The following is an 18181-nucleotide window of genomic DNA, read 5'->3' as shown; positions in this document are numbered from 1 at the left end:
CATTTAGCTCAGGGAACCATAAATATGGGAAATAGTTCATGGTTCCTTGTGAAATACCCCAAACAACTCTGTAGACCTTTACCATTCTCAGGGCCACTAGAATTCCACAGCAAGGTTATCTTAATTATGTAGATAAAAGATAAATTATGCAGCACATTTCTGGTAGTATTATGTTCATCAAGCTGAGCTAGAAACAATTTTTGTGAAATCTGCAAATCGTATGAATTTATAGAGCTAATTATGTGGCGAACATTGTAAATCTATAATTATGTGTTAAATACTACAGCCATAGAAACACAAACATCAATTGGCCTTATCCATTGGCCATTGTATTATTAACACTTTATTTACCTAAAACCAAATATATTTTAATTCTAGACAGTGTCCAATGTTAAGTGCACTTTGAATCCAACTGATTTTACAAACTAAATGCTGAAATAAACATGTAATATAAAAAATATATATATAAGGGGTTACGTGTGTAATATAGTTCTGTATTGTCATATCGAGGTTCTGGTGAAATATATAAGCAATTCGGCCTTCAGTCTTGTGGATTATGATGTTACCAAAACCCCTCAATACCAATATAGGACCCTATTATACATTTATCCAAAGGCTCCCAGGTCTATGCATGACTGGCTGCTCCAGTCTAGGCTTTCTTTTTACATTCTGGTACTTCTAGTCTTGCTTACCTGATTATAAACTAGAACTACAAGTCCCAGGATGAAAAGAATAAAACTGATGTGGGGTACCCAGTCGCTTATGAGCCCGGTAAACCTGCCAGCTATTCTACGAACAGTGCTGCTGACTTTAGTTACCATTGTTGCAAAAGAAGGGGTAAAAGCTGAACATGTCAAACATTTGTAAATTTGCTTTTTTAAGTAATCCCATTGCAACAATTTTTTGTTTAATGCTATGCTTACTTAGAAGGAGATTGTTAGAGATTGTTAGTGAAAATAGCTAAATGTAAGCACACAGATCAGATACCATACTCAGGCTCAGAAGATCCAAATAGCCAGGATCATTTACAACCCCATACGTATATGCTGAAGTGAGAAATTTTAAAGTGGAGCCCAACATTTAAAAAAGGGTATAACGGCTTGGTTGCCACAAAAACAATAGCAATGCCTCTGGAGCTGTGTGATACCATGGTGCTTGTCAGTGCTCTGTCTTTGTGTTCCTGTGACAACACTTACTGACTCTCCTGGCTTTTGAGAATTTGGCCACCCCACAATTAGCAGAAATAAAATGTGATCTAGGCTCCCCAAGAGAGACTAAAGCAAGATTACAATACGGGGACTCCCCCTACTTGTGCAACTTCTCCTTCATCTAGTGCACAGGCATGATGCTTTCAGTGCTTACTTTTAACAGGTGGTTGCAGGTGGAGGCCACCACCACCCATTTCCGGGGACTGGCACTTATTTTTCCAGAGCAGAATTTGATTCAGTGCAAGAGAGAGATAAACCAAAATGGGGAAAGAAGGATGAAGAGAAAATGGAAAACCAGCTGGAAAACAATAAAGCAGAGATGAAAAGAACCTTCAAAGTGCAATAGACAGACAGGACGTGTCTGGTGTAGATTAACCCGTTGAGTGCTTGTGACGAGCTCAGCTCGTCATGAGCCACGGTTGAGCTGCACTCATGAAGAGCTGAGCTCGTCATGGCCGTTGGAACGTTCACACGCGGGGATAATTTCTCCGCTGTGCTGAACGTTCCAAAACGGGTGTGGCTGTGACGAGCTCAGCTCGTCATGAGTGCAGCTCCACTGTGCCTCATGACGAGCTGAGCTCGTCACAAGCACGGTGGCGCCGCGCACCTTAATGTGGCTTTTGCCTGCCACCCACACTTTGAGTCCAGATGCCAAGAATCAAAGTCAAAGTATTAATGTTTGCTTTAAAACAGAAGATATAAAGAAATTCCTATAAAGTAACTAAATTGCACAATGTGAAACTACAAACAAAACGTGATCAATCATGGATTCCTTGCTTTCACCAAAATATGTGTGCTTGGGAAATTTTTTGTTTCATTGTGACACCTTTTTTTTCATTATGCATATGAGAACACCTGGAAATATGTGAGCTCAGGATGTAAGCTGTATAGAATCCTATTTTGTTTGATTTAAAAAGCTATTATATTGCTCCACATACAATAAACACAAAGGGTACACACAACAACTGACTTGCATTAAAAGCAGCACCACCTTACCACCCTGCTCTGCCAGGTAAAGTAACAGAATCAGTTCCCTGAGCTTTGCAGCATACATGCACAGACTGCAAGGCGGTGCACCTCCAGGATGATGATTACAGGGTCAAGCAAGGTCAGGGAAAGCACACCCCGCAGCCCATGGTGTATGTGTGTCTCTGTCTCTGTCTGTCTCTGCCTGTCTCTATCTGTCTGTCTACACTGACTTTCCTCTGAGACAGAGACGAGTTCCTGCCCAGCCTGACCCCTCAGTAAAGACACTGAGTGCAATCAGCTATTATGACTATACTAGGATCCACAAACTCCAATAATAATGTTCAAAACAACGCAAAACAAGACCAAAGCCTGCACTTTTTAGGGGGGCAATAGAAAATCATAGACCGGCCCCTGTGGGCCGCTCGTACCTACAGCCCTGGCAGTGCCAGACAACCAGAGAGGCCAGTCCAACACTGAAAGCACAGCTGTTCACCTAGATTTTATGAAACCGGCGTATTCCTTCTGTAACTGCCTGTGCAAAAGCAATCATTACACTGACCCTTTCATGTGCATAAAAATGCCTCTCACCAGTTAATGTCTTCCACATGAGAGGATACTTATTAATTTGTGATAGTATGGAGCTCAAATGAGATGTCAGCTCAGTAAAGTAATGTTTTGCTTATCATCAACAGTGCTTCTCTCCCTCGGCGTGCATTTGACATTAAGATGGATGGAGACGGGTAGGGGGCTGAATATGAAAGATTCTACTGAAGAAATAGCTGCATTTTTTTCTAGCTCTTTTTCTGCATACACATGAGTGGGCTGTAACCCAGGGGGTTAATGTGCACGGTCAGCCACCAATCGAATAAAAATGAAAATATAGTGTAAACATGAAATATGATGCGAAATATGGTCAGACAATATGGTTTTTAGTTTTTTTCCGAGTGTTAAGGGTTAGAAATATTTTTGATAGAGTAAGGAAGAGCTTTCCTGTGTTTCTCCAATAAGAAGTAAACAGCTCAACCTTCAACCCTGGCTCTATTCACCAGCACAAGCAAGAGGAGATGGGAAACATCCTTTATGATGCAACTTTCACAACGCGGTACCATTACCACGCAGGTTTTACAACGCAAGTCGTTACAACGACTTGCGCTGGAAGGCGCTGTAGGATAGGGAATAGTTTAATTTACTATCCAACACCTTCCCTACTATCCACGGGGACTGGAGTTGGAATAGTAAATTAAACTATTCACTATCCAGCGCCCCCATCGCGAGTCGTTGTAACGACTTGCGTTGTAAAACCTGTGTGGTAACGGTACGCGTTGTGAAAGCACGCGTTGTACCGTCATACATCCGAGGAGATCTGAAGAAGATGAACGATGCTGATAAGAAGTAAGGAATGACTCAAACGTTTTATAATGTAAATTAGGCCTGTAAAGTGGCTTAAAAATGAATTATTTGGCAACTCAGAACCAATGTAAAACAATCAAGAATTTAGATCTAGAGAAGCGTGCAGAGAGCCCCAGGATGTGTTGTACCTCTGGATAATCTACAGCCTGCAAGCGAGATAGTCAGGAAATCGCAAATATAAGGGAATAACTATAATCCAGACAGGAGGGAATCACTGCCTGGACTACGGTTTTCAAGACGAGAAAGAAAGGAATATTGTTTTTAGCATGTGAAGATAAGAGAAACAGGTTGATGAGCGTCAAGGAACTTGCGCTGGAAAAATCAACAAGTGATGAATTGTGAAACCAAGATTTCTAAATAAAGATTTGGAATCTGGTGCTGAGCTGACTTGAAGCTGCCACCACAATGATAACTGAAGAGATGGGTGACATCCAAACATAAGAACTTAATTGTTGTCTCCTTTTAAATTAAGATATGTGGGTTTCACTGAGATAGCTGAGTATGCTAAACAAGAGTTCAAGTTAGAGATATCACGGTAGAGATCACTATTAAAGAAGACCATGATTTAAGAGTAATTAGCCTCCGACAATAAATAATTACCAAAAGAGAGAACAAAAGATACTAGGTGGGACTAATGGAAGAACCCTGTAGAACAACTACAGAAAGAGCTTTAGAAGTAAAGAGAAAGAGAGACAGAAATACTTATTGGCAATAGTGAGAAACAAATAATCAGATCCAAGGTAAGGTGCCGTTGCTGCTATGTAGTATCTCATGCGTACCATACCAAAGTCTGCGGAGAGGTCAAGATGGATGTGCATCCATAGTCACAGAAATGTATCAAGAACAGCTATGGGTAGTGCTAAAACTTTACCTGTAAGCAGTTGCTCATTATACAGCCCTTTGTTCGTATGGACATACCTTTCAGAGCGGCCTGTCACTTACTAGGTAACCTCATTTAACATTTTCAAAGATTAGATCTACTAAGGCTGCATCTAAAGATAAACTATAGCCAATTGTTCAGGTACAGGTTTCTTTTATTTGCACTCTTGTGGTTATCTGGGTGAAGGTTTAGCTACCTGAGTCCGAAGCTGAAAAATAAATATGAATAGACCATGAACTTAAATGTAAACTTGGGATCTTACTGTACAATCTTACCTGATTTAAGTACATACGTGCAAACATATTTTTCGGGGTCAAATTTAAGTGTCTAAAATTCACTTTTGCATAATTATGTGCAATGTAAATATCTCATTTAGGGCTATATATTAGGACACCTTGCTGCTTATTTCAATTTTTGACATGACACATTATGCGTTAAAAATGTGTCAAAAACACAATGATGCAAATAGCTGCTAGCGTTCTAGTTGTTTGCATTATTCCTGTACTATATTTTTACAGTGAACTGCAGCATAATTTGGTGACTGGCATAATAGTTTAATTTCTGCCGTTTTTAGAAACAAGCTTAATGTGAATTTCCCCAAAATATGTGAATTTTATTAGTGTAATTTAAATTTCAACCGGGCCTATTCAAATTCTCACCAAGATGAAGCGGACAGTATAGCATGGCTTGCATTGAATGCATGTCTATATCTACGTGCTATTTCTGTAGCGCAAACATTGTCAAAAGGCAGCGAAGAGCTGAGCATTGTGGTTTCCATGTAACCATTTGTTTGACATTGAGTTAAATCTGCTTCTGCTCTCTTTAGAAACCCCAAAATAGCAAGAATGGAGTTTTATATATCACTTTCTGTAGTTCTGTTAACATCTCCATTCCAAATTCTCTGAATGACGTGCATAAATATAAAAAATAGTTCTAGATGTGTAATGCACGACTTATTACCCCTAAGGGTATTCAGGTGCTGGAGGCCTATAGGTAGATTAAGTCCCATGATGCTGAGCTGCCTCTGCCCCAGGAATCGAACCGTGAGCCCTGTGCTCTGGAATCAGCTGCTCTGGCCACTGAGCCACATCATGCATAAGCTGTTTACTTTTCATGCGCCAGACAAATCCCATCCTCCACCACCTTTGGCTAAACCAGTTAGTCAGTAATACTTTCCATGCCTGTAAAGTCAGTAGTGGGTGGCTCAGGTGCATAGGTAAGACAACCACTGTGCTGTGCCATAGACCGGCCACCGACACTAACACAGTGGAGGTAATCCCTTCCGAGTGTGTCAGGCGGCACAATGTTCTGCCATCTATTCATCTTGCTTTGACATCTTCATGTATCACTTTTTCAACTAAGAGGCAATTGGGCAGTATCTGCCAATAGCCCAGCCACGCTCATTGCAAATAAACCATGTAGGCTCTGATGATCGGGCTGCCCTCCCTCTCGCTACATTTCTTTAGCTCTCCTTCGACAGCCAGCAAAGAGTAGAGTCTGTCTCCGTTTGTGTACTTGCAATCCTCTTGGCCTTTTGTTGATGCCAGCCAGACATGTCCTTCTTGATGGACTGTCCATGATAGGCAAAGTAGGCAAGAATCAACTTTCCCCCTCATAGTGCTGCATTCTGTGGCTCTCATTTGCCTTTATCCCTAATGTCCTAAGAGTCAGCATCTTTTTACCAAAATCAGTGAGAGAGATGGCGTAGGTCCTTTTATCCCCTGAGAAAACCATAAGGAAGCGACACCACATGGTCTTTTCCAACAGTAATCTCACAAAATATAGCGTCACACAACATCTGACCATCACAGGATAACAAAAAGTGAATACATGATTTTAAAAATTTCAAAAAAATTCGAAAAAACTTCAAAATCTCATTGAAGCAGGTGAAAGCCAGACAAAGATTTCCCTATAGGATGACTCAGGTAGCCGTGTCAATGTATGATGACCCTTAAATGATGCTGATATCACAAGTTGCCATATAACATGATTCTTGCAAGAAGGGTCAACTGATGATCGAGACTAGTAGTTAGACAAAACATCTGGAAGGTGAGATCCTAAGAGCACAGGGGTCAAAAAGTAAACCAGAGAGTGCACAAATACCACCCTTTGTACGCCATAATTTATACTTGACTCCAGCTGATTCAGGAATATGATGTATTAGTGGAGAACATGGGGCTCCTTATCATTGGAACAGAGGGCATATTAGCAAGAACCTCGTTAAAATTATCGCCGTTTTAGCAACAGGAAACTGCCGCTAAAACGGAGATAATGGGCTTGCTAATATGCGTTCCAGAATTCCAATAGTAGCCCAGGTTAGATGTCCTGCACTTCTAACCTGGGCTTCTATTGGAATTCTATAACGCATATTAGCAAGCCCATTATCGCTGTTTTAGCGGCAGTTTCCTAGCGCTAAAACTGCGATAATTTTAACGAGGTTCTTGCTAATATGCCCCACAGTGTTTCCTGTCTTCCCTTTCTGTTACAAACTACCGGAGCATGATGCTTTCATCCAATGGGTGTGCTTCAAGTGAACTAGGACTATTTCATCAAGATTTTTTTTTTTTTGCTTTATTTACAAGCAGGACTGAAAAAGTTAGAGCAGCATGGAGTCAGCCTCTCATCTTTCTGTTATCCTTCCCATACCCTTTGCAGTCCCCAGTTTATGAAATGAGGTCCTTTCACCAAAGCTTCCATTTTTGCAAAGTGTTTGGTCTCAGAAAGGTTGTTGTTTACAATTACATCAATGTGCTCAAGCCCTTCTGTGAACTGTAGTGTACGAATGGACAAAGACTGTGCAGCTGATTCGGCAACTGGAAACAAAATCGACAAATGTATCATTCCATTCTTTCAATCCATGTACTCTGTGACCTTATTGTGACATTGTTCACTTGTGTGAAGTTGTCTTAGTGCGTTTTTTGAGGTTGAATCTGTGTTAGGAGAACGGATGAGGGAGCAAGGCGCTCAGCTACCACAGTGTGTTGTTAGCACTATTACTTTTCCATACCAATAAATGTGTACATTTATTTCCACGTGTATTGTTTATCCTTCCGAGCCCCGTAAACATTTTATTCCTTCTCTTATCTTGAGTTGCATATTTCCCTTCGTTTCCATTCAAAAATCATATGTCACTCTAATCCTTTAATATTCCTACTAATTCTCCATCATTTAATTGTGATCTTGGGTGATGGAAATAGGCAGTATGATTAAAAGAGAAATCACAACTTTTAGTAGGAAATTAAAATCTGCTAAACGTGCCTGCGGAACCCCACCTGAAAAAGATGATGTCCTTTTCCATTTAAAAAAAATCAGTTTGACTTTGGCATTGAGACAGAATAATGAGCTGTTGTGTGCTGTACACCTGCTTCCTAGTTTTGTTAGTTTGTTGGGGTCACCACCTGCATTGCCTTAACCGGTGTTAATGCTGTAGAACAGAGTTCAAGGAGTGTCGCCCTTTTAAATTCAGAGTGCCAGCTCAGCGGCCATTATTTCATAATAAGAGTTATGCTTGTCACAGTAGCAGGTCATCCAAGGATGACGAGTTGGGCAAGGGGACGGCGAGCCCGTCTGGCAGTGCCTTCTCGAGTCCGCCAGCTGTGCTTTTCCATAAATTACTGAGACATGGCAGCATGTGAGCTAAAGCTATATACATACACGTACATGAAGTATAGCCGAAGGACATGGAATCAGAACCAACTTTCTAAGTGGACAGCTGCCTTAACCCCTTGGCCACGGCGGTAATTCTGCCGCGGCGCTAGGGGGAGGGGGTCCACGCGGCGTCGTCATGCTCGTGACGGAGTGGTTCCGTCACGAGCCACGGTGGCGCCGTGCTTGTGACGGAATGGTTCCGTCACGGCCCCGCCCTCTCAATAGAACGCGCCGCGCAGGCGCGAAATCACTGCAGCGCAGGCGCGGCGGCCAGGCCATGCCGGAACCATTCCATCACCAGCACCACCGTGGCTCGTGACGGAATGGTTCCGTCACGAGCATGCAAGGGGTTAAAGACCAATCCTGAGTAGAAAGACTTCATAGTTGACAAATCAGTTTTTAAAAATCTAAATCAATACAATTTAAGACTTGCTCTGAAACAATGGCTAATAAATCATCCGATACGTCTTAGAGATGTGTGACGTTGGAAAGTTCTTCTGTCAGGAGTTTCTAGTAATCGGTGTAATTTCTTGGATTACTACCGTAGATGGCAATATTTAGGTCCCTCATTAGCCAAGACCTTTTGATTTTACTAAAATTGTACATAAAAATATAACCGTAGGGGCTTTCTCTTACCCATTGATCAATTATATCTTACTTTACAAAAAACGTAGAAATTACCTGAATAAAAAAATGTTAAAGGGACGTTATAGTTAGAAATTCAAACTCAACAAGCTCCATTCAAAAAAGTGAGGCACAGAAGAATATGGCTGCCATGCCTTTCGCTGTTTATTGTAAAAAAAAAATTTGTTTTGCTATAGTAGTTGCACATGCTTAGTCGTGATGACAAAATGGTTCCTGTGGCAGGAACTGGCAAACCAGATGTCATAACCTGCCTCCGTGCAAAGAGTATCCATACAAGACATCACTGTATGCATGGCTTGCGCCTTCACCAAGCACTGCTCATGACCTCAAATATTAGATCACTTATGCCATGATCTTTGACACCACTGATAACATGAGCGTGAATAATAGTTACTTTAGGAAACAAGTTATAGTTACTTAAGATAATTATAGCTGGTAAATTTCGGTGGTTTTGTTAGTTTAAAATGGTATGTTTAACTGAAATTACAAACTACATCGGATGAAGCTGTATTGTGCTTTTTTATATTGATGATGCACATTGATGTCTTATTTTATTAACTTTTATGGCTCCTCGGAGCCAAATAAAGTGATTAATGAATGAATTATGAATTACAAACTGGGAGATTTCTGCCAATAATAACTGAACGTTTAGACCCATAACATCAGGTTTTCAATCTGAGATGGATCAGCAGGAATTTCCTCCAGTCGCCCATATTTGTGCAGCTTATTGTAATGCCAGCACCTGCTTCCATGAAATGAGACCGAGTCCATGTAATATAGCATATAAAGAAGATTTGACACATGATAACTGGAGCCACTGTTTAACTAGTACTTTGAGCACCTGCCCTTCCTTTGGGATAACAGTGAGTGGGGAGAGTTTGGGAACCCTCAGCTGATGTCATCGTAGATGGAGAGCACAGAGCAGATGATGCTGTCGTCACACTCAGTTTACCAGTCCTCACACTGGAGGTGCTTCCCTGAAATGGGGTAAGCTAAGCAGTCTATATTCAGAATCAGGGATCCCTTCTTCACGCTTAATTTCTCTCACTTGGCTCAGACTGCTGCCCTTGATTCACTGACTTTGGTGATCACTAGTGTGTGTCCTATCACTTGGGCAACAGTTGTAAAGGGGTGTCCAGTGAATGATGCCACAATAGACCACAGAACTCAAGCAGACATCAAACATAGAAACAAACTATAATGACTATTGTTGGTGATTGTTTGAGAGGCGGGAGTGGGTCGAGAGACCTGTTTTAATCTACACAGGAGGGCCCTTTTAAGAGTGAGCCAGTAGTGGTTTATGCATCGCCCAGTGAACCACCCTACCCACCAATTATTCTAAGGGCTGTCCTCTTGGAAGTAGCACAATCTAATAATGATCACCATGATTTTTGCGTACAACAATGATGAACATGCATAACCTATAGAAAAAAGAGGCAGTAAATATTTGTTAAATTCACAAAGAGAAAACAAAATGAATTTTGTTTTACAACCGAATCAGTGACTTCAAGAATTTTTCAGTGTATTCCAGGTTCAGGGAGTGATTGACTCACCTTAGGCACTGCATTTGAGCATTCTCTCTTGGCTGCTGACGTCATGCCCTATTCTGAATAGAGTAGAGTGCTCATCCTTGAGTGTGGAAGGCCATAGGCGTCAGTTGTCATGCTCACCAATAGACCGAAAACAAAGGACCAGTGATGCTGGAACCTGACCTGGAATTTCACAACTAGTTATCACCCCCCCTTTTGTAAAGAATATGATCAGCCCATAAACTAATCTACCACCAATGCCCACTGCTTGGACCATGGCACATATATTGCTCTATGTCATTACCTCCCCACCTGAACCCTGTGCCAGATGACAAAAAGTATGACTATTAATATGTTTATAGGTTAGTGTCAATGTTGGTTTGGGTGCGGGTATACTCATGTTATTTAAAATATGGCTGCCATCAGCTGTCCTGCACTACCTTCTGAGTTAATGCATTTGTGAGTTTATTCTCGATTTTGGTGTGGTGTCTCTGTAGGTGACCAACATAAATAACCAGAACCATATGAGGAAAGTGTTTGTATCATGCAAAAACAAATCACAAAATGGTATCGTTGTGTTTTACTGACCTTTGGTATTTAATCAATGATGCTTTTCAGCCACTTTATTATGTTCCTAGGGATATTCGTTTTTGGTTATGCAGAGCACCAAGAGTGTAAAGTCTTCAATTGATTCCTAAAATGAAGATGATCACAGTCCTAAGGAGGTTTGTTGTCAAAACCTTCCACTAGTTCTGTTGTGTGGTAATCAGCCAGATCCCACCTTGGCATACTAGATTAACACTGGTGGCCTATTAACACTAGATGCTTTGGCAGAGAATGTGATTGGTTGCTATTGCTGCTTGGGCTCTTGGTCCAACTCCAATAAACTGAACGGCTGCTCTCAACTCTATTTAATGGGAAAACAACTGCTGAGTTAGTAACTAAAATGTTGGTCATAAGTGCACCAATCACTTTGTTTGCAAAATCAGGATGGATGCCTGATTCTTGACCTGTTGCAAAGCGGTCACAGATTTTCATGGGAAGCAGCGTGACGTTTTAGCAATCTGGCAAATATTTCAACATATAAGAATAGGGCCCTATGTTGAGGCCAGTCTGACTGGTTAATTGTAGCCAATCAGAAACATTGTGATATGAACTTCCCGTAACTCCTATGCAGATCAGTAGTCTCCCAGCGGTCGATGGACTGTGTGTTATGCTCACGACTGTGTGCCTTTTGGTTAATTGCTTAACTGAGTGGGATACCCCACAAAAAGGCAGATGTCTTCCCCACATTTGCTTCAGCTTATTGTAGACTGAAAGGAAAATACCATGCCCTAACTCTGAAATTGCAATAAGTCTGTTTTCAGATTCAGCTTTTGTTTGGCTCTGAGGTCTTCCTTTGACCCATAGCTGTTTCATTCAACTACCCAATACTAAGAGAGAGTAGTGGCATCACAGCAATAGGCTCAGACAATTGGGATCCTGTAGTTCATTATAATTTAGTTGTGATGACTCGACAGCTTGCCAATCTTCATTTGACTGCTTCTGTCTGATCTAGGTTACTATAGGAGACGTGCTATCTGGTTCTGATTGGGGCAGAAACCTCACCTCCACCTCCTTCTCGTTTTCACTGAATACCTACCAGCAGTGCTTAATTTGTAAAAAATAAAATTAAGTGCCAGGGCCCTTCTCAGAAGGCCAATGCTGCCTTCACCACACAATGCCCCAGCCAGTGCTGCCAATGACAGTACCAACATAACACCTAACCATCACACTTCTACAAGTGTGGCAATTCAGACTATTTCAAGCCAGACAAAGCTATAATAATGTTGTGAGAGACTTGGATTATTCATGTTCATTGCCAATTGACTTAATAAACACAGCTGTTGTACTCCTCTAAGACAGTGCCACAATGTGGTGGGTTGTCACTAGAGCGTGTGCTGACAATTAAGTGCTGATACCGAGCACTGAAAACCACTGGTTCAAATTAAGCACTGCTTACTAAGGAAGAGTCTTTGTCAGGTCTAGGCTCATGACTCTAGAACTAGGAACTTCAGATCAGGAGAAAGTGGAAAATCCACCCATTTAAGTATGCCAGGTCCAAGGTCTGCTGCCCGCTCTAAAGACGGATGTATGACGTTACAACGCATACTTTTACAACGCATACCTTTACAACGCATTTTTTACAACGCAACATCCATTACAACGCATTCCATTACAACGCATGCCATTACAACAAATTTTTAAAAACTACCTTTACAACGCATTCGATTACAACGCATACTACCTTTACAACGCATACCATTACAACGCATAACATTACATAGCATGTTTGGTAAGTATTGGATAGTGTAGGGGTAAAAATTGCTATTCTAACTCCTGGGGGGTGCAACAGTATGGTAAGTATTGGATAGTGTAGGGGTAAAAATTGCTATTCTAACTCCTGGGGGGTGCAACAGTAGGGTAAGTGTTGAATAGTGTAAGGGTACTATGCGTTGTAATGTTATGCGTTGTAATGGTATGCGTTGTAATGACATGCGTTGTAGTGGTATGCGTTGTAGTGTCATGCGTTGTAATGGTTGCGTTGTAATGGCATGCGATGTAATGGATGTTGCGTTGTAAAAGTTTTGTTGTAATGGTAGTGCGTTGTAAAAGTTGCGTTGTAAAGGTTGTTTCCCTCTAAAAACCTCCTGCAATTTCAATGAATACTGAAGGACTGAATGATTTTAACAGATTATATACTTGAGGCTGGCTACTCCCTGCCTCTCCTGGCTCCAACAAATGGATCTCCTTGCTTACATCACAGGCCATGTATGGAATGTCAATATTATAACCATTCCTTTCTACCTTTGCATATTGCATTGCCATCCTTCCATGTAAGCTGCACTGTAGAAAAAAATGTAAATAAATGAGTGCATAAATCAATAAGTCATGGCAGCTGGAGGCATCCTATCCTGGGGCGGGGGAAAAAATAGGCTCAGACCTTGAGGAGTCTCGCACGTGACCAACATACTTTGCGAGGAACGCGAGCCTGTAATCACAGTAATGAAGCTGTCATGTGCAGTCTATTTAAGTCACTCTAATATTACTAGTCCTGCTATAGTAGCAACTGGCTACAGTCCTAATTCCAGATGTTGCTTTCTTAATTATGCTAATTTGGCAATGGAACATTACACGCGAACAGGATCGCTTTCCCCCCAGAGGAAGCAGTGACCGCCACAATTCTGCACGCGCCGTTACTTCCTGTCGTGTCTTGTCGCTACTTCCCATGGTTTCTGATGCTCACAGCTCTCCTTAATAGGCAAATAACCTTTATAAGGGCACATATAAATGCACACTGCTTTTTATAGCCCCATCCCACCATCCACACAAAGTCCTACAAGGAGCATCACGTTTTCCTTGGTGTCCCCAGGCACCATGATAGCTTTTTATAGTTTCTCCTGACATGCTAGGCCTCATTCAGTCTCTTTTGACTTTCCCATTAAGGTTTTGTGATTGTAATCTCATTTTTTTGCCATTTTCACCAGAGTCAGGGGAAATTGGTGTGCAGTAAAGCACATTGTGATGTGATCAGCGTTTTCCGGTCCGCCGTATGTGCCGTATGCAAATGATTCATCCATGTTGGTTCTGCTCACGTTTTCAAGAAGCTCTGAGAGTGGGTTGTTTTCACAGCCCTTTCCAAACAGCTGACGACAAAACTGTCATGTTACCTCTCTGATCTCTTTAAAGAAGCGTGGGAAATTATTGGGATCTAGCTGCATCCAGGAAGTATTAATAGGCAGGATCCTGGCCAGCCCTAGTGAGATATACTGACTTTGTTGCAGTGTAATTTGCAGATACCGGGACTCATTTATGAGTGCCTGCCCTTTAATACTTTGCAGACAGAGCAGCAACCTTCAGTTTCATACATTGACATTAACCCGTTCGCTGCTTCTGTCGGCCACCGGCGGTCGTGAGCACTACCTCCGTAGTGCTGCGCACGTCTGTTGGCCGATGCGGCCCCGCCTGCTTAATAGAATGCTCCGCACCAGTGCGGAATGCTCGAAGCCACAAACGGGTTAAGCTGGGCCTAGCACAAATGCCTCACGTAGGGCTTCAGCTCTCCTCTTGTTGGACCAAGCTGAAAGCTAGCTGGAGCCTCACACTTTGATGCCAATGCCATGGAGGGAAACAAAGGCACTCAGCTTGTTGCCACTTCACAAATGCTAAGGAAACAGCTATGATTTAGAAATAGGTTTTTACTATCCATCCCCAGTGTGTATGAGATATATGCTCTGTAAGAATGTCAGATTAATCAGTCTTTATGAATAATTACATTAAAAACCATGTATACAGAATTTACTAATCTACTTTTCTTTATTTAATTTGGTTTATAGGACTACTCATCCCACTGCAGGGTGTCATAGCACCCTACATCACACAAATATTATACCTAGGCAAGGAATCATAGAAGGGTGTAAGTCCACATATATAAAATGCCACATAAGACAAAATATGGCTTCAAGGTGTTGGAGTAACCTATCATCAATACTAGTAGGCATTACATGTTAAGAGCGCTAGTTCTGTAGAAACCCAAAGTGGGAATTTAAATTGTGTGTGGGGGCTACAGAAACGAGGTGCTTGGGTTGTCTGCATAAATAACTCTTTATTACTCACCACAATAAGTCTTTTCAGCAAAAATAATGAGATTGTGAAAAAAAGAATAAGATGATTGCAGTTTGTATGCAGTTCTTTGATGCTGGTTCAAAACTCAATATGCTGTATAACAAGTGTTTTATATTATTACCTGCAGGTGACAGGAGGGTCTGGTCAATAAAAATAGTAACCCACTGAGCTAAATATATAAAACACAAATCCGTGGCCAGCAGGTTACTTAATGTGCTTTCCCGAAGGCACAAAAACCCTGTAAGGTAATTTATAATGAGTCTAATTTTGACTAGACCACAAACACATCTCTTTAGGAGGTGCGTTTACTAACAGAGTTAACTTACTGTTATTAGCTATGGAAACTGCGGCTCACAAAAAGATCTGTATAGCAGGTGCTTTACCTCTGTGAGATATTTTAAAATGGAGCCTGTTTTGACCAAATAAGTAAGCCAGAACAGATGCACTGTCATATTCGTCTTTGTTCGGGGCAGAATAGTTTAACAAAAATAAGTTAAGAGTCTGATTCCTCACGATTCGGCTCCTAATGGCGCCATCCACTTTCAGCTTTGCACCTTGACCCCTAATTTATGGGATCCCTTGGTATTTATTTTCCATTTCCTAAGGTGCCAGAAATGCATGCTTAAATCACAGGATAGAGACAAAAAACTCAGTGAAAGTGAATGAGTTACCCGAGTTGCGTTTTTAATGTTTGAAAAGTTAATAAAAAAAATATGAGTGTGAACAAATGCTATAACTTTGTAGGTACTAACGATTCCCCAACATTTTAAAAACAAATGAGCTCTGATGAGAGATTTGGGTTCAGTCACGGAAGTCCACTACGCCACTATGTATAATAACAAGAGAACAAAAGTAATTCTTAGTTTTCTTTAAAAATATATATTTTAATTAGAAACAAATTGTTAAAAATAGCACTAGTCACATGTTTCTGGCAATGGTTCAGGCTGCAGTGACCTGTTCGTCAACCCAGGTAGCAAATAAGTATCCAGACAGGCATTTATCGTCCATCTTTAGAGGGTCGGTCGAAAAATGAGTACTGGCGAGTTTAAAAAAAAACTTTTTTATAATGGGCTTACTATTTCAGCATTTATAGTAAATCAGTGCTTAGCTCGCGTATTTAAAGTACTCAAAATATGTTAATTATAAGTGTCCTAGACTGCCGCAGGTGGAAGAACTATATTGTGATGCAGTGCTTGAAATGGAGAAATAGTAGTGCAGGTACTCTGTATAAGAGTACCTGCTTGTTTCTGAGAAGTACCGGCCCATTTAAAGCACTGTTGTGATGGAAATTGACGTCTAGAAAGTGATGACAGAAAACGACAGGCTTTTTCTAGCACCAGTGCAAACCATACTTTATCTGACTTTCCTTTCTCGGAGCCTCCCCCTTTCTCAGGAATTCACCTGGGGCAACGACGGAGAGAGCGTGGCTTCACTTTTTCCTGAGTTTGAGTCCAGGCGAGGTGAGGTCTTCTCCCCGGTAGAGCTGGATCACGCAATGGATCTATCTACATGGAGGAGTTGCAACTAACACGTTGTATCCTTTTCTAAATGTCACTTTTTCAATTTCATTTTCACTAAGCAGTAGCATCATTAAAGAACAGAGGTCCTGATGAAAGCCTTGGGTCCTTCCCTTTCAGGTTGAAACATGTTGACCACCAATGCAGTAATTTGTTTCCATACTGCATTTTTGCACTGTTCGTTTTGTTTTTAGTTAGGAAGAGTGCATACTCACAATAAAGGTACTGTTCTGCCCACTATCCTATTTTACATTCTTCTTCTTTTTGCACTGCACTTTTACCCATCATGGTATTTCACTGGTCACCAAGTGCTTGTGAGCAGTGATCTCGCTCTCTAAACTGGGTATATATGGGTCTCAATGATCTAGAGACTTTTTACCACAGTAGGATGACCAGATGATATAATTGATCATACAATAGTTTGATGGGGATCCTATGAACTGAGCGAGTCCTTTTTCACAACCACTAACACTTCCTTTTAGACAGGTTATTATTTATTCCACTCCTAATGTTTGTGATATCCACTCAGCTTTTGGATTAGAGGTTTGGATATTTCCTCCTCATTAGACCCCTAGGTTTTCTGGTGTTTAAAGTTATTGAATAAGGGGCATAACCTAGGCTAGGTCTTTAAACTCCCCTATGACCCTTTTTTCACCCTTTTTGTATTATTTTTCAACAGGACCCATTCCCTTGGCATAGGCCTTCTTCCACTTTCTAATGGCCTCAGCTCCGGGATCGAGACCTTACTGTCTTCCTGATTCGCTCTCCATCGTTGAGGCACCTTATAACCACAATGGCGATGTTGGAGTCTCACATCTACGGTGACCGTGGTTCCTACTGCTGCACCCCACAAACACTGCTCGATCCCTGCAACTGCACACTGGATCCTGCCTTAACTAATATGTGGCTAACCTCAGATGAAAAGAAACAGTGAAGCGGCCTCTCTTGCATCAAATTGTGAAAAATATTTAGAAATTTTTAAATGCATCAAGGCAAAAAAGTACTACATTGGTAGACCATGCTGGTCCATGCAACTTGGTATACTATTAATAATCCTGAGACCTTCAAAGAAGAAGTAGTGCTCCCTTGCGCCAGTCTAGCCTACTAGTGAGTGGTTACTGAATTAACAACCATTGTTAACGCTGCACAATGGCGCAGAGATTTCCCAGTGAGGTGTGTGATTATCACTGGTGCCTCCATATTAAGAGAGTTGGGCTCATGGCAGGTGGCAGGGTGTGGCCCCATCAGAAGGGACAATCAGAGCCTCCTATTACAACTCTATCTGTAACGGACCATGGATGTGGTATCGCGAAGCAAGACTTGTAGTCTTTTTTCACTGTTTACACTCTGCACGTTTGTTTTATACATGTAATTGGTTATTTTTTCACATTTTCTATAGCTCCAAATATGTTGCTTTCCTGTCACTTCCGCATTTAATCACGTCAATAATTTGACAGACTCTAACGTGGTGGCATATAGACCCGATCTAAGTTGGTGCAACTGCAAGGAAAATAAATGGCACTTAGTCAACTTGTTAACCAAGCCAGCACAGTAGTAGGGCGGTAACAAAGTGCCGGTTGTATGGCTGGAGGAATGATGGGTTTGCGGTACTGCAGTAAGGTCACTGTTCTTTACTGTGGTGTGTATAATGTTGCCTGGGAGCACTGCTAATCTCTTCGTCAGTGTATTGACACCATGATGCCTAAGCGA

At 41.4% G+C, this 18181-nt stretch overlaps 1 protein-coding gene across 1 annotated transcript in view; it reads left to right on the top strand.

Annotated features, from left to right (window-relative positions):
• Positions 1-18181, top strand: part of CAMTA1 (calmodulin binding transcription activator 1) — a 3172802-nt gene that overhangs the window by 2046368 nt on the left and 1108253 nt on the right. The gene's annotated exons all lie outside the window — the stretch shown is intronic.

The sequence above is a fragment of the Lissotriton helveticus genome, chromosome 5_1 (assembly GCF_964261635.1).
Source record: "Lissotriton helveticus chromosome 5_1, aLisHel1.1, whole genome shotgun sequence".
Taxonomy (NCBI): domain Eukaryota; kingdom Metazoa; phylum Chordata; class Amphibia; order Caudata; family Salamandridae; genus Lissotriton; species Lissotriton helveticus.
Note: the sequence above shows the minus strand (reverse complement) of the source record. Positions and strands in the feature narration are given on the sequence as shown.